General features: G+C 37.8%; 1 protein-coding gene across 3 annotated transcripts in view; it reads left to right on the top strand.

Annotated features, from left to right (window-relative positions):
• The first annotated feature begins 257 nt into the window (after window positions 1-257).
• LOC115253476 (nuclear hormone receptor HR78) overlaps window positions 258-22,030 on the top strand; it is a 51,514-nt gene continuing 29,741 nt past the window's right edge. For 2 of the 3 annotated variants that reach the window (XM_062850170.1, XM_062850167.1), the window contains exon 1: window positions 260-764. The gene's annotated coding sequence lies outside the window, so the exon portion shown is untranslated. Of the gene's footprint in view, window positions 765-22,030 lie in introns of all 3 variants that reach the window. The other variant, XM_062850169.1, reaches the window with a different exon arrangement.

The raw sequence follows: 22,030 nt of genomic DNA, 5'->3' as shown, positions 1-22,030 counted from the left end.
ATTCATACAAGTAAAATGATCAAAACTTGAAAAAAAAAACTGTCCAAATAATACAAAACTCGTTTCCATAAACTGTCATTTTAAATTGCAGAGAATTCTACCCACTACGCAAACCACCCTCCAAGCATGGATGCATAAAATCCCCCGTCTACAGTTACTGTTTCCTATCCCTCGCAACATATCGGCTTCCATTCATTCACCTTGTCAAGCGCTTTGAATGAACCACTATCCTCTACCAATACTAGCAATACCCATTGACGATTCCACAGAATCCCAGCGGCCAGAGTGAGCTCGCAATACCTATACCTGCACCCATACCTGTTCGAAGCAAAAAGCATTCACCGCAATCTAAATGCCAAGCCAGGTGATTCAGGAAACACCATAGCAGAAGAGCGAGAAGCTGCTGGCTGGTTGTTTTCGTAGAGGCACGTCTGGCTGTCCTCTGCGTCAAACTCGTGTGTGGTGCATGGCTGAACGGGGTTGTGCTGTGCGGTAGTGTCTTTCGATATTTTCATTTTTTTTATTATCGCCACAATTTGTTTTTCATTTGTTTCTGTGTTAATCTACACGGTGGTCATTGGTACTCGTGTGTGCGGTGCGAAGTCACATCGGTCATTGCAGTTTTGTTTTTTGGTTACGCACCACAATAGAGTGAGTGTGAACCAGCAGCGCGAAAGGTGAAAAGTTTCCTCCAATATTGATGTCGTAGCATGAAAGTGGATTAATTGCACGAGTATAGCGGAATCTCGGACCGATACAGAAAGGTAAGAAGTGAGCGCATTCTACTTCCTGGCCCGGGGGGATCCGAATGGAACCTCTCACTTTTTTCCCTCTTCCCGGAGTTGGGCTCTCGTAAGCGCACGTTTAGCATTTAGGTCTTGTACCATGGGAGTCAGAGATGTCTGTTGCATTCTGCTGGGACGGCGCGGCGGCGGACGAATACCTATGTGTGCACGTTGCGGTTTCTTGGTTTCTTCGAAGTCGCGAGAGCAGTGAACGGTGAATGCTTTTGCACGGCGGCTGCATTAGCCAGAGTTGCCACCTCGAACAAGTGGAAATTGAGATTGTGTAGCTCGGTGATCAGTTTGAATGGCAAGCAAGAGTTGTTTGTTCTGACATTTGAAGGAAGTGTGCGGTGGGATTGTGACCTTTAGAAAAGTAGAAGTTTTTCTTGTTCAAGAACATCGCAATTATGCTGCTGATGAAATATGGTGGACCTGCATTCAGAATAATATTGATGGAGACGCATGGTTAATGGACTTTAACATTCAAATATGTATAACGGAGCTACGGTATGGGACAATTTGGGCAGGAAGTACTATTTTGGACACTTAACGCCATAGGGCAAGGCGGCGTAAGGTATTTTTTTACTCTTGTGTCGTTTTCAGTAATAAATATTCAAAGTGATAACAGCAACTAAACAATACTAATACTTCAGCAGAAATATTCAAAAAACTAATGACGATGGTAGTCATATTTGAATGTCCCCTAACATTGATAGCGTAGGCTTCAACAATCATGCGCTTCCATGTGTTTTTAAATCTCCTTGGAAACACATAAAACCAATAATAAAATCACCAGGAAACTTTAATTGCAAGCAAGAAATACAGGAAGTTGTCAATTTTCACCGAGAAAGCAAAAGATTTTCCGTGGGTTTGCCTGCCTGGTTCCAAGAAGGATATTCTATGCAAACATATCTTGTCACCATTCACTTAATGATCAAAGCACATTCAGGCATGATTTTAAGAGCTCGATCAGTTTACCTTGGTATTTTGGACTTTGTTCCCCTACACACTGCTTCGTTCAAAACTCTTGAAGCAATCAACAACCATGCGTCTCCACTGGTTTGAATACAAATTTTGTTAACCAAGGCCTTTATTCAAAACCAGAAAACTCGACCATTTATAGTTAAAAAAAATAACATCCTTAATCGGTGAATAGATGACTGATTAATGTATCAAGATACACTTAAAAATCAAAATAGTCAGAAATCTTTCAATTATTTGAGTTGCAGGGGAGACTGAACTGACTTGATCTCTGGAGAGATTTGTTCTCCAGAATCAAAAACAGTTTTCTTCTAGCACATTTTTTTTAGAAACATATCTGGACGAGCGGCTATGTTTTAGCTAAAAGTGATTTCGATCGTGCATTGTGGTTATTTTTCAACAGCTGGTTGTTTGCTTTCAGTTCTTCAGATATCTTATAGTTCAGTACTTCCCAAACCTAGTCCCAAACTGTGCGCCACTAACCAACTTCTATTTTTTGAAAGCTATTTTTTTTTTTGTTGTTTATTTAATAATTAATTTATTATTATTATTATCATTATTTATTTCAACTTAAAATTTTGAAAGAGCCCGTTTGAGCGATCTTTGTTTGAAGTTTTTCTCAAGAAGGCACATAACGTCTTTATTTTGTTTTATTTTTAATGTTTTTGTTTTGCATAATGAAACTAGTGTCACCTCGCTGTCTTTTTGTTTACTATGCCTTTTAAAAAGAGGCTTTGAAAGAAAGTCACTCATAGAGGGTTTTCCTCTTCCAAAGTTTTCGAATGTTTTTCAGAATTTCTGATATCCTCATGAAACTTTAAGATTTTTGCATAATATTTAAATTTCGAATGACTTTTGTTGAGATTCTGAAAATGTTACTTGGAAAGCTAAAATTTATTCACGTCACAATTAACATAACAATAACAATGTGGGCTTCGTGGCCGTGCGGTTAGCGGCGTCAGTCGTCTAGGCGATTCGTAAGCCTCGGAGTGCGGGTTCGATTCCCGCTCTAGTCGGGGAAAACTTTTCGTCAAACGGAAAATTCTCCATTGGGCCACTGGGTGTTATGTGTGTTGTCCGTTGTCTCGTGTATGTAATGTTCAGTCTGTGCAGCCTCTGGCTGAAGACGGTGTAGTGTCTATTAAAATAATTAGTATTAACATACATCTTCGGTGTTTTTTTTGTTAAAGAACAAAATTGGTTCTTTGCACCAGTGTTGTTGCTAGTTCGCAATGTTTGATTACTACAAGCGTTCTGCAAATACAAAGCGGAGCAAAAAACACCGAATATTGACAACACAAAACGATGTCCGACGGTTTGGCTCAGGGGTTCGCAAGACCATTCTCACGTAACAGCATCAATTCATATGACTCCGTGCATAATTCAGAAAATCCCCTTTTTAGAGTTGTGTCCTTCTTGCACAACTACGAAAAAAATGACCCCTCACCATCACTGACAGTCATTCTAACAGGTTCTAAACATTCCATTTTTAAATCTATTGTCGCTAACATTAGTAAACTACATACTTTGTTTTAAAAAAAATAACAGTTTTGCAACGCAGTCCTTCAAAAATTTCAAATTTTGGTAATGTTCAGTGAGTCCTTAAGCTATTTTTCAGTAAATAGCATTTGAGGATCCTATTTTTTTAATTAGGAAAACATTCCACGGAAGCCTTTTTACGATTTTGTTTGAAAATTTGAACTGAGTTTGAATGAGTGTATTGAAAGAGGGTATTCTGCTTAGAGGGTTCAAAAAGTCGGTACAAGATTGAACCGAGTTTTTTTTTAATAAAAGTTGTTGGTGCACCGCGACATTTTTGAAAATTTAGGGAACCTCTGTTTAGTCGATTCCGAAAAATCTAAATGACTTTGTGAAAATTGAACCATGTCGTGTCGAAATTTCACAGCACATAGTTTAAATAAAATACTATCATACTTCTTCTTCTGTATGGCTCTACATCCCCATTGGGACGGGAATCGAACTCGCCATCTCCGGATTGGCGGCCCATAGCCTTAACAACTAGGCTAACGGGAGACCCCGAGACGATCAAACATATTGATCCAAATAAGGCGGTTGTAAAAATATTCATTTTCATGCAGCGTAGTAAAGGAGATTTTTTTTTTAAATTATCATTCAAATTGGTACGAAGGTTCTCAGAGTTTTATGTTTTTTTTTCACAGGTAGAGGTCATATGTATATGAACAAAAACTAAATTAAAAAAAATCAGGGTCGCCTAATGTTCCGGAAAACTTTAGTGGGAAACAAACATTTTCCAAAGACACCACCTATTGAAAAAATATACAAAATGAAAATTGTATTCCACAAGAATTTTCCTCTGTTGAGAAAAATCGGATGGATGGATCGGAAAAACTATTTACGAAGACCGAAAAAAATTTCAAAAAAATATTTTTGGAAGTAAATTACATAAGCTATATTCTGTGAAATTTTCAAGATGTGTTTTTTCTCCGTTCCTGAGTTATACCCAATTTTGTGGAAATGGTCCAGAAGTGCTATTTGAGACGTTTTCTCAAGAACGAAGCATCGTAGACACAATGTTTTTTTTTGTGGAATCGTGAGCAAATTTTCTCAGCAATCCAAAAAAATACAAATTGAAAATTGTTTTCCACTGTTTAGGAAAATCGGTTGAAAAAGTCGGCAAAAATTCTCAAAAAAATATTTTTGGAAGGGATCTGCATAAGCTACATTCTGTGAAATTATCAAGATGTGTTTTTTTTGTTCCTAAGTAATGACCTATTTTCTGGAAATTTTCCAGATGTTGTCGATTTTCGACTGTCTTGATTATTTATTTGCACAAAAATAATAATAAAAAAAATCCCCAACAGTGACATGGGGAGACTTCATCTCTCGAGGACTACACATATATGTACAAAAAAAAAAAAAAATTCTATTCGGAAGCCTCTATTTACGAGGAATTCCAGTATATTCAATGATAAAATGTGTCAGATAGTGGAGCGGACCTGGTTTGATGGTTAGAACACTTGACCATCACGCCGAGGACCTGGGATCGAATCCCACTCCCGACAAACTCGCAAAATGTGAGTTCTTCCTTCGGAAGGGAAGTAAAGCGTGAGTCTCGAGATGAACTAGCCTAGGGCTAAAAATCTCACTTATACAGATAAAAAAATGTAACAGATAATTATTATTTCAGCAAACACCATGAAAAGGGGGATCAAGTTTCTCCATTTTCAAAATACGGCATATTCTTAAAAGTTTAAGGTAATCTTACTATTTTAAATACGCAATATTGATCAAAAATATAAGAAAACTTTAAAAGAAAATTAATAGGAAAGCTCCGAAGTTGTTTTCACTTTAAGCAAGCCATGAACACATGGGGATCAAAGGGGATCAAATGTCACCATCGCAACTCTCCATGTTCCATAGAAATGGAACTGAGGAACTGGGAAAGGGTTATGGTTCATGCAAATTGGAATATAACCCAAGGTGCACGACTATCTAAAAAGTTCATTACTCCACATGTATCAATTACAAACAAGCGTCTTTCTCTGTCCAAAAAAGACCTGTGCACATATACAGGACTAATAACAGGACACTGGCTTACCAATTATCACAAGAAATTAATGAGAAAAGTTGAAGATGATACTTGTCGATTTTGTGATGAGGAATCTGAAACCTCTGCACATTTATTGTGTGACTGTGTTATATTCTTTACTACAAGAGTAAGATATTTTGGTAAGGAATTCCTACAGCCCTCTGCTGAAATATGGTACTTATAGCCTTGTAAAGTAATAAATTTTATACGACACATTTTTGCCTGCGGGGAAACATCCGACGATCATGCGCTGAGGGTCTCTGCTCATAGTGACCTATCGCCTTGATATGTGGTTCACGGTGTGCCAAAAACCGTTATTAACAAATAAAATTGTCCACCTAAATGGCACCCGGCATTCGAAAGATATACTATTCTAGTATCTCCTCTGAAAATTTGAAAATCTTCCATCGGGGGAAACTAAAGTTTTTGTGATTTGAAGATTTTGAGCCATTTCCGTTGAATTTTCTTATATGAGTAAATATGCGCGCACGGTGTGCCTGAAATCACTATAAACAAAAAAAAATATACACCATATTGACACCCGGCATTCGAAAGATATACTATTATAGAATCACCTCCGAAAATTTGAAAATATTTCATCGAGGGAAACGAAAGTTTTGACTGTTTGAAGATTTTCCTCTATGTTCATAGAATTAGCTCATGCAGTCGAGACTCCTATTAGACGCTGCCACCCACTTGACGCCCACCGCAATTTCTCAGCTGTCTTGCATCCAATCCAGCTGATTTTTTCGGTGCAGTTAGTGCTTATTATAGACTCATCTCATACAAAAATGAACTAAATTGGTTGGAGACAGCCTGGAAAACGTGGTGGGCGTAAAGGGGGTGGCAGCGTCTAATAGGAGAACTGTATACGGCAATATTGTCATAGAATGTTTCATTGGCTCTTCAAATCACAAACAACAGGTCTTTTTTACGCGGTTTTCATTTACGCGGCCGCGTAAATGAAAACTCCATATAAAAAAAATCATCGTCTTATTTTTGCATGATTCGTTGAGAAATGGTGAAACTTTTTTACGCGGTTTTTCGTATTTTGAACTGAGTTTTTTTTACGCGGTACGTATCCCCCGCGTAAAAAAAACTGACTGTAGTTTCACAAACCTTATTTCAAAGACACAACATTCAAACAACTTCTCTGAGATTTTGACAACATTTCATTGAAACAATCGCAAATTACAGAGGTTTGAAAATATAAGATATGATAAAGCATATTGAAAATGTTAGTAACTTCATAGAATATTCTTTAAATTTCACATGTTAATCATTCCTCGTAATGAATATATCTTTTGTACTTCATCTAGAACTTTGATTATTTATCGCATTTTTTGCGATACTGTTACAAAACTCAATAGGTGTTTTTGACGTGTTTATAGACAAAGCGATAGTATGCATATCCCAAATTAAATTGGAATCAAAGCTTAAAATCGTTGTTACTGATGATCATTCAAATGAAATACTTATAAACTCACGGTAAACACGTTGGTAACATGACGTATAAAGCTGGCTATAGGAAAAAGATTAGCATTTAGGTTTACTTTAAGAGCTAAAATGTCTTAAACATTATACCAACGATTTACAAAGCCTACTAGGAATACCAAAACCGTTGGCTGTGAATTCACTTTAACTCTCGTTTCACCATGAACCGTTTTCAAATTTACCGGCAAGATACCAATATATCACGTGCTTAAAAACAAAAAAACGGCAGCCAAACTCTTAGAAAACTCTTAAATCAACGAGTGCCACATTTTTATTTGTACTCGCGTAGCAAGTTGAACTATGGAATATAATTTAGATTCTTAAACCATGGCAATTTACATTCCTCTCAATGAAATGTTTTTAAATTTTCAGAGAAGTTGCTTGAATATTGTACTTTTGGAATTTGTAAAACTGATTACACCGTTCAACACTAGTTTGCGTTACGGGATGAGAAAAAAAAGAATATGGACTGGAACCCTAGAAACCCTTATGTTCCAAGTTCTTAATTCAAACTTCGGTCATAAATAGTGAAGTCCCGTTCCAATATTTTTCAAAAATTCTTTCACTATGATAATTCTAGGGTTTCAAAACTCTGATCTTTTTTTCTCATCCCATAACACGATTTTTTTTTTTGTCGAGCAGTGTTATTATTTGTTTATGATATGAAGAGCACCGTATGACAATATTCCCTTATATGAGATAATTCTATGAAAATAGAGGAAAATCTTCAAACAGTCAAAACTTTCGTTTCCCTCGATGAAATATTTTCAAATTTTCGGAGGTGATGCTATAATAGTATATCTTTCGAATGCCGGGTGTCAATATGGTGTGTATTTTTTTGTTTATAGTGATTTCAGGCACACCGTGCGCGCATATTTACTCATATAAGAAAATTCAATGGAAATGGCTCAAAATCTTCAAATCACAAAAACTTTAGTTTCCCCCGATGAAAGATTTTCAAATTTTCAGAGGAGATACTAGAATAGTATATCTTTCGAATGCCGGGTGCCATTTGGGTGGACAATTTTATTTGTTAATAACGGTTTTTGGCACACCGTGTGGTTATATAGATTAAAGCGGGTGGTGTATCACAAAAGATCAGAGAATTGGTCGCAGTGATAAGTTACCCTACAGAAAAAAAAAAGAAAAAAAAAATCACCACAATAGACCAAATAAATGGTTACAGTGCCACAATGGTCCCAGGTCCGAATCTAGCTAGACAAAATTATTTACGGCGAAACTATTGATTTTAGCTATATGGTGTCTTTGGGAAAGTTTTTCCAAAATTTGTGTCCTATTTAGTCAATAAATTGAAATTAGGGTGGTCCAAATGGTTTTAAAGATTTGTATATCAACTTTTTTGTTTTTCCAAATACACCTATACAATGTTCTACAAAGTTTTAGAACAATTAATTTGGAGCAACTTTGCCGAAGAAACCAACCTCCTAACTATTACGGTTGACGAGTTATGATTTTTTGAAGCTTGGATGTTAGGGTGGACCTTAAAAAAATCAGTTTTTTGCTTATAACTTTTCATAGGGACATTTCTCGCAAAAACGTTGTTCCGAGCACTTTTAGATCTTTTGATTTTACACTTTTTCTCCGAAGAGAGCAATGTTATATCTCTTGAAATAAGAAAGTTATGCAAGATTTTCTCTTAAAAAATCGCTTTTCTTACATGTAAATATTTCAGAATGGCGCAAACCGATTTTCAATCTTTTAAATCCATTCAAAAGATCTCACTTTCATTGTTCGATGGTGAAAAAATAAAAGAAGTGTTTTTCGTTTAAAGCGCTTAATTAATTTTTGAAAATATGTCATTTTTCATCAAAAAATGGCCATAACTTCAAGAATATACAAAATACAGGTATGATGTCTTCGGCAAAAAGGTGCGCAATTGAATGCTTTAAAATTGTCTAGAACTAAGTTTTTTTTGAAGAATCAACACATAAAAACATATTTTAAAAAAATTGGATTTTTAACTAAAAAATAAACACTATCAACGTTTCAAAGAACCTTCTGTCAATGCTACCCTAATGAAAGGTTCCATACTTTTCTCTCTATGTTGGATTTCTAAAAACAATCGATTAGTATGTATATACTTAATATTTTGGTTTATTTAGCTTAGAACAAATAAAAATTAAAACTACATATCTTTTCAATTCAATTCAAAATAACAAGTTCTTGAGCTTTGGCTGGAAGAGAGTTTAAAGGAGAATCGCTGCTTTCCCTATTCATCAAGGAAATCACTGGATCTGATGTTAGAAGCAAACGTTGGAAGACGTCTTCGATGTTTGCCGTTCTGCTGAATTTCCTGGAGTGGAATTATCGGAACTTTCTGATAGACTTGTTCCGGGTCTCCAGTGCTTCCTCGCTCAACATTCCAACAGGAACAGTACTGTGCTTCGCGATGGCACCGCCGTGGACCAAAATTTTGTGGAGAGTTGGAGACAGCGGATACCAACCATATAGGGTAGAATAAATTATTATTATTATCCAATTCCATTATTATTAGTTTTATTATTATTATATGTCAAACTACATCTTACCTGATATAAAGTTTCCTAGTCGTTTCCAAGAAGTTTTGGAATACTTCCACGTTGATATCACTCTTACAGTTGATAATAACTAGAATGATGTACATTCTCTCCAGTAGATCTTCATTCAACCCCGTAATTTCGCAGATTGTACGCCATTCTTTGAAGAACGTTCGTGAGGTATTACCATCATTGCTGTTGCCACCGCTCGGTAACGGTTCGCTAATTCTGAGCCCTAGTCTTCGTTTTATTTCGGCTCGAATGGTGGCTTCTCGTTGACGGACAGCTTCGTTAGACTTCGCTACGCGCCATGTCGGTTTTTCCATTTTTAGTCGATATGCTACCTTAAGAAACAGTTCCATTGTCCGAATATAGCAATGGAGAGGGGAGAATCCACGAGAGAACTTTTCAGCGTTGGTCTCGTTCAGATCGTTGGTTGCGTCATTCAGATTCTTTCCGCTTTTCCCACAAAATGAGCAGGATTGCGAGTTTGTTTCTGTGAGGTCGTTTACTACCTTAGTATCCATCATACTTAGAATTAACGAAGAATATACAGTAATTGTCCGACCGTCTTGAAGAATTTCAGTTGGCCTCAGATTTTTTATTTGATCTCGCACTTTCTCAACTTCATTTCGCGTTAGCTGAGCAGATTCCTTCAAAAAAATTAGCTTGATCGGTCTGCACAACGAAACGGAAGAAGGTAGATCATTTTTCCAAAAAAATATCTCGTTCGTGCTCTGAGATTCTTCCAATTAATTGGAGAGGAACAAGAGCCATCGAAAATATGTGTGAATCATTGTACTCTCGTAATTCACCGTCTTCATCTGTTTCAACAAAGTTTTGCTTATAGCGAGAGTGATTGCTACTGCCATCGCAGCCCCACTTATAGTTAATCTCAAACGTATTACAAGCCGAACCAGCAAGAATACTTCTATGGCTTTCTATTAAGCGTTTGTTTGTGTGGTCAACTAGGGATTGGAGGGGAACTTCGGCTGCTGATGGTTTTATCGTAATACCTGAAAATTATGAATATCTCATGACTATTTTTGCATTCCCATAATTATCTGTCCATAAGCAACATAGATTCATTTCGATCATGTTAGATAATAGAAAAGATGTTTTGTGATGCCTTTATAGTGTATGAATGGGCCCTATCTAATGAAATAGAAATTACCTTCAGGATACGTCAGCTTCTTTTCCTCCAAAACCCGATTGTAGGACGGATACAAATCACACCCTTTCTTCAAATCCGATACACGAATGTCATTGTATTGACTCTTGGAAAATCCGTTCTTACAAATGAATGCCAAAGCTTCAGTCGGTGAATACTGCTCCACTCCGGCATCACTAGACTTCATAGATTGCTTCAAGCTAGTGGCGGTTTCTGGAAATTCAGAAATATTTTTGATGATCTTTGCCGCATCTTTATGTCCGGAACTTGTGGCTCTTGTTGCCGCTGCAAACATCAACTCCTGATACGGAACTTCGACGCTGATATCATGAACTTTTCGCTGCTTCGATTTTGTGCTTGAGGTTTCAAATGATTTACGCGGACGCCCTCTCTTGGTGTTCGACATCGGAAGTTCTTTGAAAGTTTCAAACCCACTCAACCAAATTTTGTTGCGCTCAAAGAAATGGACTCTTTTCCGGTTGCTCTTTTTCCATGCTGTTGTGAATTTGAGTGCGAAAAAGCTAATTTTCTTTTGAAGTTCTGCAGTATCAATTGTTTTGCCCTGGAACTTGTCAATAACGAACTGACACAAAGATGTTGTAGAACTATCGGTAATGAATTGTTCAGCCAATTCATGGAAGGCGACTTTAAGACCTGGTGGAAAATTTAGTTAGGGAATCTACTTCAAAAGTTGAGAAATTCTGTAACTTACCAACTGACATCTTGCTTTTTTCTGTGGAACGATAACGCACTAACCAAAATTCAACAGCATGCATGCAGAAAATCATGCTCTGCTGACTAGGCTTCTTTGAACTAGGCTACTTTGATCTAGGCTACTTTGATCAGCATTCCTTTTCTAATCGGGTTACATTGTCACTCAAACATTGTTTTCTCAAATATATTTTTATGTGTTGGTTTAAAAAAAAAACTTTGTTCTAGATATTTTTAAAGCATTCAATTGCGCACGTTTTTGCCGAAGACATCATACCCGTAATTCGTACATTGTTGAAGTTGACTGTTTTTAGAAATTCAACATACAGAGACAAGTATGGAACCTTTCATTAGGGTAGCATTGACAGAAGGTTCTTTGAAACGTTGATAGTGTTTATTTTTTAGTTAAAAATCCAATTTTTTTAAATTATGTTTTTATGTGTTGATTCTTCAAAAAAACTTAGTTCTAGACAATTTTAAAGCATTCAATTGCGCACCTTTTTGCCGAAGACATCATACCTGTATTTTGTATATTCTTGAAGTTATGGTTTTTTTTTGATGAAAAATGACATATTTTCAAAAATTAATTAAGCGCTTTAAACGAAAAGCACTTCTTTTATTTTTTCACCATCGAACAATGAAAGTGAGATCTTTTGAATGGATTTAAAAGATTGAAAATCGGTTTGCGCCATTCTGAAATATTTACATGTAAGAAAAGCGATTTTTTAAGAGAAAATCTTGCATAACTTTCTTATTTCAAGAGATATAACATTGCTCTCTTCGGAGAAAAAGTGTAAAATCAAAAGATCTAAAAGTGCTCGCAACAACGTTTTTGCGAGAAATGTCCCTATGAAAAGTTATAAGCAAAAAACTGATTTTTTTAAGGTCCACCCTAACATCCAAGCTTCAAAAAATCATAACTCGTCAACCGTAATAGTTAGGAGGTTGGTTTCTTCGGCAAAGTTGCTCCAAAAGTTGATATACAAATCTTTTAAACCATTTGGACCACCCTAATTTCAATTTATTGACTAAATAGGACACAAATTTTGGAAAAACTTTCCCAAAGACACCATATAGCTAAAATCAATAGTTTCGCCGTAAATAATTTTGTCTAGCTAGATTCGGACCTGGGACCATTGTGCAGTGGTACCATGTCCCCAATACAGGAAAAAAATGTTACCCATTTTCGTAAAACACATCATAAGACATGCCTCCATAAAAAAATAGTTTTGAAAACTTTAACAATAATTTAAAGTCCTTCTTTAAAAACTTGGAAGCTTGATTGACCGCCCATAGTTGCAACTCCAACTGCTTGGGACCAACAGGCATCTTCAGTGTGTGAGCGTTGCTGGTCTTGTAGTTCAGGCGACAATGCAGCCTGCTGCGTCAGGTTGCAGGTCAATGTGGGGAAGGCTCGGGAAGTGATGATTGCAATCGCTTGTTGCCAACAGGCCGTTGAGTCCTCTGCACCTACACAAGCTCATGCGAACGTCGGTATGTTGGAGGAAAATGTTTTATGTTTGGCACAGGGCTCATGCATTGGTCCATGGATGCCAGGAGTTAAGTGATAGATTGCGAGGCGATAACTGTGAAGCGGCACAGTTCGCTTGGTTGCACAACTTATAGGCGTTATATGATAGATTAACCACAGACAAATAGACGTATCATTTGGGCGTGCGATTAAAATCATCGTCATAAAAGTATAACCGCCCAATGCTAATTACGCTGTGTTTCGCAAATCCACTGAGTAGATGGCGGTAGTGAGCAAACGTCAAGCAGAAGCAAAAAGCCAGGGATTGAACTCAGGACCTTCTGCATTTGAATCAGAAGCGGTTCTTTAAAACGCACCACTTTATTTAATGGAGATCAATAACCAATATTGGCTTGATTAATATGAGATTAGTAAAAGATCTGTAAGCAGTGTCTGAAATTGTCTCCTGGATTGTTATCATTATATCATATTGAAATCCTACAGATCTGACAGAGGTGCTGCGGAAAAATGACAAAATGCTCATTTCAGACTCTAGTTTAATTTAAAAACACTTCACTAATACTTTACTTTTGCAAAAGAAAATAAAAAATGAATAACTCTTTTAAAGAAAAACTAGAAAGGACGAGCAAATTCCTTTTAATTCTACTATTGTGCTTATCTTCGGACAGATAGGCCTATTTCGTCTGTGACTTACAGACTTCTTCAGTGTCAAGTGCTCGACTGTGCAGTCGAGCACTTGACACTGAAGAAGTCTGTAAGTCACAGACGAAATAGGCCTATCTGTCCGAAGATAAGCACAGTAGTAGAATTAAAAGGAATTTGCTCGTCCTTTCTAGTTTTTCTTTAAAAGAGTTATTCATTTTTTATTTTCTTTTGCAAAAGTAAAGTATTAGTGAAGTGTTTTTAAATTAAACTAGAGTCTGAAGTAACAAGTTCTACTAAAAGCTCTAAAGTAATAGTAAAGTGAAAATGCTCATGTATTCCAGAAACCAAATTAGTTTTTTTTAGAAAATTCATATCCTATTGCAACTACCAGGTATCACGTTTTGATTGTCACATTGCACTTCGTCTGTACCCTATCCAGGCTTCGATGTTCAAACCCAAAGCTAATCAACCAAGCATCTCCATTTGTTTGTTTTTAAAATAACATGGTCCTGAGCCCTATAGACATGACTTATTTTGTTTTGTTCAAACTTCGGTAGGATGTTTCGTAAAAGTTTCCATAAGAAAAAAAAATGCTTAAGAAATTGGGTAACTTGGACAAAGATATCTATTTGGACACTTTCAACACTTTTTCACTCAGACCTTTTTGAATACAATTAGAAGCGCTGCTCAAATAATTCAACTTTCAATATGTATCACGACTACCGATTTATATTGATCTAGTGGATTCCCATGTTCCAATAACATAATATTATAAACCACCTTTTGCCAAGGCGACGAGACTTCAGTGAACTTCATACCGATGATGATCGCTCTGAATCCCAGCCCGCAACTAATCGCCTCCTCGTCCGTCATAACATCCGACGAAGCGTAAGATTTGATCTTTTACTTTTCCAACCCAACAACATCGCATCGCCACCGAGCAAGATAGGTAGGTACTCTGCTGGAGTGAAACTGGGTGCCTTTCGGCTGTGTGGTTTGGTTTGTAGTAAAAGTACACCACGCGTGGCCACGAGATGCAAAAGCTCGATCTCTGGGGAAGAAGAACAAGCCCAAGACAAACCGATACCGTACGGTATCCCAAAGGGATTTCACCAGGTAGAGCATAGCTGCACTACTGCTGTAGAAATGCAGCAATGTATAGTAGCGTAGCAAGCAGAATCAGCAGCACTCAGTGCAAGGTGTATGCGGTTCGGTTTGATGGGTGCAGAAACCAACAGCGTGGTGCCGTAAGCTGGGGGAAAATAGAACAGTGAGGTGAAGATCACCCTATACATCAGTGCCCAACATTTTTTTCCGAATCAACATTCCCAATACATAATTACCATCAAGTATCGAATTTGTTTCAATTTTTGTTTTGCAAAAATGTTTAATTGTGAAGTACACCTCAAGTTTTCAATTTTCAAAGCGGCATTTATTTTGAAAAGTTATGGTTGAGAATTAAATTATACCATAGAATCTATTAGAAATGCGTGATCACCAAAAAATGCTCCTATTATCAAAAATGTTTATATTTATGAGCCAGTTTAGTTACCAAAAATATGTGGTTTTGAACAATAAGGCCCATACACATAGGTATTTTGAATCAAAAAACAAAATTTCTTCCAGGTGATGCCTATACTGGTAATTCATAACTTCAGTAATGACATATTAGTTTTGCTACAAAGATAATTTGAATTCATCTAACGTGTTACTATTGTTATTACCTGGAAGAACTTTTATTTGTTTTTTTCTAAAAGTTGTTTTATAAATTTTTGAAAACTTTTACATAGAATTTCAATTACATTCTTTGCCGGAAATTCTTTGTAATCTCATTGGAACTCTTACCAACATTTACCGAAAAATTTGTAAAAGAGTTAACTCCGTCTTACGGTACCCCTTATAGCCCTGCCCAGCGAGATGCTCGAGTTCGGCGCGTTGATCGTCTGGCGGCGCGGTATGTTGTTTATACAGAGCGTGAATCTAGAGCTACACGTTGTTAGTCTCCGATGAAATATTGCTCTCTTGCATCGTCATCACCTTCACCATCATCATCATCATCATCATCATCATCGTGATCATCCTGGGTGACCACCATATTGTTTTGCCTCCGTCTACAACTGAACGGAATAACTTGACCTTTCGAATGAAAAAAAAAATAGCTCAGATTAGATTGCTCACGTTGACGACACAAAACGGAGAACGAGAACCGCTCATTTATGTATCTATACAAATTGTTGTCTTTTTACCCTTTCATTCTACATATACACTGCTATTCAGCGAGTTCGTTTGTATCCGTCTGAGCCGATTGATGACGGCGACGTGAAGACAAGTTAATGTCAAACTGCGATTTTTTCTCGCTCCCTTGATGATGGCGATGGTTTGGAGTACGATATACCTACAGGATGGGTCAGAAAAATAATGCACGAAGACTACTAGTACTGGTTTCTTTGGTAACTTACTTGCTTTCAGTCCTGAGTACCCACGCTGGTGCTGAGGGCCAAATTGAAAGATCCCCATCCTGAGTGATTGCCCGCCATCGCCTTGATTTGTGGCCAGATCAAATTTCTGTGGACTTGGTTTATTTCGATGTTGAGGCTGCGCCACCATGTGACTCTGGGTCTGCCACTGGTGCGATGCTAGGTGCGATGTCCTTTTTCTTCTTCTTCTTCTTTATGGCTCTATGTCCCCACTGGAACTTGGCCTGCCACGCTTCAACTTAGTGTTCTTTGAGTTCTTCCACAGTTATTAATTGAGGAGTTTTCTTTGCCTGCCATAGTATGAATTTGTATATTGTGAGGCAAGTACAATGACACACTATTCCCAGGAAGTCGAAAAAAATTTCCCGACTGGTACGGGAATCGAACCCGTCGTCTCCGGATCAGAGTTGCGCAATATCAGTCTCGACAGGGGACTACTAATATTGCACCATTGCACTATCACTCCAGGCCATTCAATATCAAAACGACAATTCTCGTACACTTTTTCAAAACGACGTATCAACATAGGATTTGCGTGTATTATAAGTCGTTTTGAAAAAGTATCCGAGAATTACAGGCAACGACCTGATATTGACCCGCACTCTAGATCATAACCATTGCAACTGATGTGATATTTTAGTGGCTTTTGCCAAAAGTAAAACTTCATTGTGACCAACACGCAAAACTTGTTATTTTGTACCACATACAGTATGCGGCAGGAAAAAATGCGAAAGTGTTTTTCAACTTCAAACCTCATTTTCGTCCATTTGACATTAAACAATCTATGTTTCAACGTTCCATGATCTATAATAGGCTAGTTTTCTGAAAAGTTAATTAAAAAATTTCCCATTTTGGTCACTAACCTTTACAGGGCGGTGCCTGAAGATGAAGACAACCAGAATTTTCAAATCGCAGAAAATCGCACAGGTCGCTAAATTTCGCATCTGATAAAACAAAAATTTTGATTTTCTCTACAATATCATCAAATATATGTACTTATTTCATCTGCTATGTGAAACTACATGGCTCTGGATCAGTGTGGTCTGGTTGTTCATCGAATTTGAGCTAATTTTGTTACTGTTATAGTCATTTTGTTTAATGACCATTGGGCGCGCAGTTTATTGATATCCGCTAATTAGGCCTACATTATCACATGTTAAACATCAAATGTGTTCATTTCATTTTTCAGTGCTAGAATATAGACATTGACTGATACACTGTCATGAAAAAATAGTCATATATATCCCATATTTAGCGTGTAATAGTGCCTTGAACTTTTCGCATTTTTTCCTGCCGCACCCTGTATTGAAATACCATCTTAGTAAATCTTCAATTGGATTTTAAACGAATTTTAAAGATGCCCTATCAGTGATATATACACACCATCACAGTCAGTCCAGTTCTGATGGAACAAGGAAAGTGACGGTGACTAAATAGAACGCACGCTGACTTGGATCGTAGTCGGCCTATCAAAATCAGCGATTTCCTTAGCATTGACAGTGACAGAGTGCAACTCTGCTCCGGATTGGCGATCCATAGCCTTAACCACTAGGCTAACTGGAGACCCCAGTAGACGATGTCCTACTGGGTTTCAATCTAACGCTTGCCTGCAGATTTCGTTTACGCCCCTGCGTAGAGTGTAGCCGACCCACCTCCACTGTCGCTCCCGAATTTCTGTCGCTATCGGCATTTGATGACATCGACGATGGAGTTCCACGTTGGAGATCCAATTGTGAGGCCACCATGCACGAATTATATACCGCAGGCATCTACTGATGAAGACCTGCTGCCGTTGCGTGTTCTCCGATGATACACACCAGGTATCACTGGCATATAGCAGCACAGATTTCACGTTCGAGTTAAAAATTCGGATTTTGGTGCGTCGACTGATCTGGTTGTTTTTCCATACATTTTTTAAACTCGCAAAAGCAGCCCTCGTCTTCTTGATCCGTGCACCTATGTCGATCTTGGTGCCGCCATCGGCCGCCATTGGCTACCAAGATATTGGAAGCTTTCAACATTCTCCACTGCTTGTCCAACTACCGTAAAGCTGGAAGGGTTGACCGTGTTTACATCGAACGATTTGGTCTTGTTGACGTTGATGGTAAGACCTGCCGCTGAGGAGCGATTGGCAGGATCATCGAGCTTGCTCTGCATATCAGAGTGCCGTTGGGCTAGGAGAGCAACGTCATCAACCAGTTCGAAGTCATTTAGGTGCTCCATGGTAATGGGCTGCCACAGCAATCCACGATTTGGTTCACGGTCAATCGCACCAACCAAGATCTCTTCGATTACTATCAGGAACAGTAGCGGTGATAGTATACATCCTTGCCTCACTCTAGCAACGACCCGGATGGGATCGGACAAAACACCGCACAGTGGGACCATTCTGAAAAAAGACGATCAAAACCTCTAAGAGCCATTAGATGACATTTTAGCATATAGGTGTCTTTGGAGGATATGTTCAGAAAAATCTTCTCTATTTTTGTGCATATTCACTGTATGGTAAAACTGTAAGGTGAACCCGAGCAAAAAAATATTTTTTCAAAATATTTTTTTAGAGGGTGGATGTCTTCAGCAAAGTTGTAGAACAAGTAATTTCAAGTAACTTTGCTGAAGATACAATATAGCTTGGACTTCATTTTTGGGGAGAAAATATGACATTTTTAAAACACAAGCTCAAAATCAGTTTTTTGTACTTTTCCATGATTATATCGTAAAATTTGAACGTGACATGTTCTACAAGTTTGTAAATACTACTGAAATACACAATCTTGCCGAAGACACTAACTCTGTAAAATTGATAATTGCTCCAGTAAACCATTTTTTTTGAAATTTTTTCACTATTTTCACTATTGAATATTTTTTGAATAGGCACTTTTTGGCAGCCGTGTTGTCAAAATTTCAATGCTTCATTATGTCCAGAATAGACCAAAATTAACTTAACAATCGGGTCTGATAAGGCACTTTGATATCTGATGCTATTTTAATAGCCATTTTCAAAAAAAAAAAAATTCACGAATCTCATACAACTTTTCGATATTATTTTTAGTTCATCCGAGTAGTACAGTCATAGCACAATCATGGGTCACGCACAATTATGGGTCAATTCCATTTGAATTGCATGATGAACTGTATGACTAATAATTGTGACAGAGTGACCCATAATTGTGCAATGACTGTAATTCTAAATAAGAAAAACAAGTTAAATAAATGCAGGCTATTTGAATTGTTAGTGTTATTAATTTTTAGGTAAAATTTTTTAAAGAGGGAAAAGCCCCTTTGAGTGATTTCCTCAACTACGAAATCTTTCTCAAAAAGGCTCAAAATCTCTTTATCTTTCAAAAAACCGTTATAATATAAACTTAAAACTAATGGCTCCTCTGGAAAAGTATCCATAATCGAGCCGTGATCTTGATGCGGATTTGTCAAGGGATGAACCAAGGTAACATGTCTACGACGAAGGAATTTTGAACATCAAGGACAGGAATCGACCTAACGGACGCAGTTCTTGAAAACTGGAAAAAATTAAACAGTATCAAACAGCATAACCAATTTCAATAGAATATAAAGAATTTTCATCATGACGAAAGATTTACAACCTAGAATATCTCTGACAGATACAGGCTATTTCAATCTAAATTAACAATGTTTCAATCGTTTTATTTTATTTTTAATTTTTAACACACAACTTTTAGAGGCGTTCATTATGTTTTCGCCTTTTTATTTTGTAATGTTAACATAGCAAAGGAAAAAAAATGTTACCATTATTTTAGTTGAATGAATAATGTACGTATTTTAACATAAACAAAGAGAATTGCAATAAAAAAATGATGAAAAACATGGTTTTTAATTGGTGTTAAAAATTCATCTAAAAATTTAATAAGCGATATTTTTGTCGTGTATTGAATGTAAAGTCAACCACAGTGTAAGAAATGTAGACTATTTCAACAAGAATACTATTTGGATTGACTAGTAATAATGTCGAAAAGTTTTCGAGAGTTTTCAGATTGTGTTGAATGATTTGTATGAAATTTACGAATATTTTCATTGAAAAATGACTATTAAAATAGTATCAGAAATCAAAGTGCCTTATCAGACCCGATTGTTAAGTCACTTTTGGTCTATTCTGGACATAATGAAGCATTGAAATTTTGACAGCACGGCTGCCAAAAAGTGCCTATACCAAAAATATTCAATAGTGAAAATAGTGTAAAGTTTTCAAAAATATTGGTTTACTGGATCAGTTTTCAATTTTACAGAATTGGTGTCTTCGGCAAGATTGTGTATTTTAGTAGTACCTACAAACTTGTAGAACATAACACGTTAAAATTTTACGATATAATCATGGAAAAGTTCAAAAAACTGATTTTGAGCTTGTGTTTTAAAAATGTCATATTTTCTCCCCAAAAATGAAGTCCAAGCTATATGGTGTCTTCAGCAAAGTTTCGTGAAATTACTTGTTCTACAACTTTGTTGAAGACAACTACCCTCTAAAAAAATATTTTGAAAAAATAATTTTTTGCTCGGGTTCACCTTACAGTTTTACCATACATTGAATATGCACAAAAATAGAGAAGATTTTTCTGAACATATCTTCCAAAGACACATATATGCTAAAATGTCAACTAATGGCTCTTAGAGGTTTTGATCGTCTTTTTTCAGAATGGTCCCACTGTGCACCGTTGTGCAGTACTCTGCACGAAAATGCTCTGTACTGTACTTCAATGATTTTGTCAGGAACACCCTTGCGCCTGTGGGCATCCCAAATGTTTCCGTGATTGATATGGTCGAAAGCTTCTTCGTAATCAATGAACACCATGTAGAGAGACTCTTGGAATTCATTTATTTGCTCCAGAATAATACGGAGCGTGACAATATGGCCCACACAGGATCGTCCGGCACGGAATCCTGCTTGCTGCCGTCGGAGAGTTGCGTCAATCTGCTTCTGTATCCGGTTTAGGATCACTTTGCAGAGGACTTTGAGAGCGATATACAGTAACATGATGCCCCACCAATTATCGCATACAGTTTGGTCAACCTTTTGGGAACCTTTACTCAGACGCCTTGCATCTAGTCGACCGGAAATGTCGCGGTTTCCCATATGTTGCAGAATAATTGATGCAGCAGTTGTGCAGATACTACGGGGTTAGTTTGGAGCATCTCGGCTGATATGCGATTGCCTCCCGGGGCCCTGTTCCATGCCATGCTACCGATGACTGTTTCTACCTCCTGCAATGATGGAGTTACGGTGTTGACATGGGTAATGCGTCGAACCCTTGGCGGATCATGCTGAGGTGTTTGGAAAAAGGTTTCCAAAGTGCTCGAACCAGCGTTTCTGTTGGTCAGCCAGGTCGGTCAATAGCTGTACAAATGTGTGTTTCACGGGCATCGAAGGATTCTAAGTCCCATTAAGGCGACGTGAGACATCTTAGAGGAGACGAATGTCGCCGGTATTTGAGGCTTTCTCGCCTTCGTCGGAGAGGGAGTCCGCCCACGCTCTTTTGTCCCGCCTACATGAGCGCTTCACTTTCTTCTCGAGCCGAACAGCGCTGACGGGCTACGGCTTTGGCTCCTCGTGTTTTCGCTCGTTCTATCGCGGTTTTGGCGTTTCTTCGCTCCCCTATCTTCCTCCAGGTATCATCTGTGATCCACTGCTTACTTCGGATGCGTGGCTCACCTAAATTATTCTCGCAGGTGGCCATGAAGGCGTTTTTTTATGGCACTCCAATGATCTTCTACGCTTCCACCTTCCGGAATATCTGCAGCACGGTTCTCTAGCGCGAAGGACGAAGGACCTTTTCGCCGCAGCGTCTTCTAGTCGGCGTGTGTTGAACTGGCGCCCGATTTTCTCCTCCTGTCGATGGATCTTCGCAATACACAATGCAGAATAATTGATGCAACAGTTGTGCAGATACTACGAGGTCAGTTTGGAGCATCTCGGCTGATATGCGATTGACCCCCAGGCTCTGTTCAATTTCATGCTACGGTTGATCATGTCATTGTTGCCAAAAAAAACTCTGCAAACAGCTCTCCGTTCTCGCTTCTTTCTCCGAGACCATGGCGTCCCGTGACGTGCTCCTGGTCCGAGTTGTCGGAACCAACCTTCGCGTTGAAGTCGCCCATGAGGATCTTGATACCACCTTTCGGAATCTTGTCCACGACA

The sequence above is a fragment of the Aedes albopictus genome, chromosome 2, assembly GCF_035046485.1.
Source record: "Aedes albopictus strain Foshan chromosome 2, AalbF5, whole genome shotgun sequence".
Classification (NCBI taxonomy): domain Eukaryota; kingdom Metazoa; phylum Arthropoda; class Insecta; order Diptera; family Culicidae; genus Aedes; species Aedes albopictus.
Note: the sequence above shows the minus strand (reverse complement) of the source record. Positions and strands in the feature narration are given on the sequence as shown.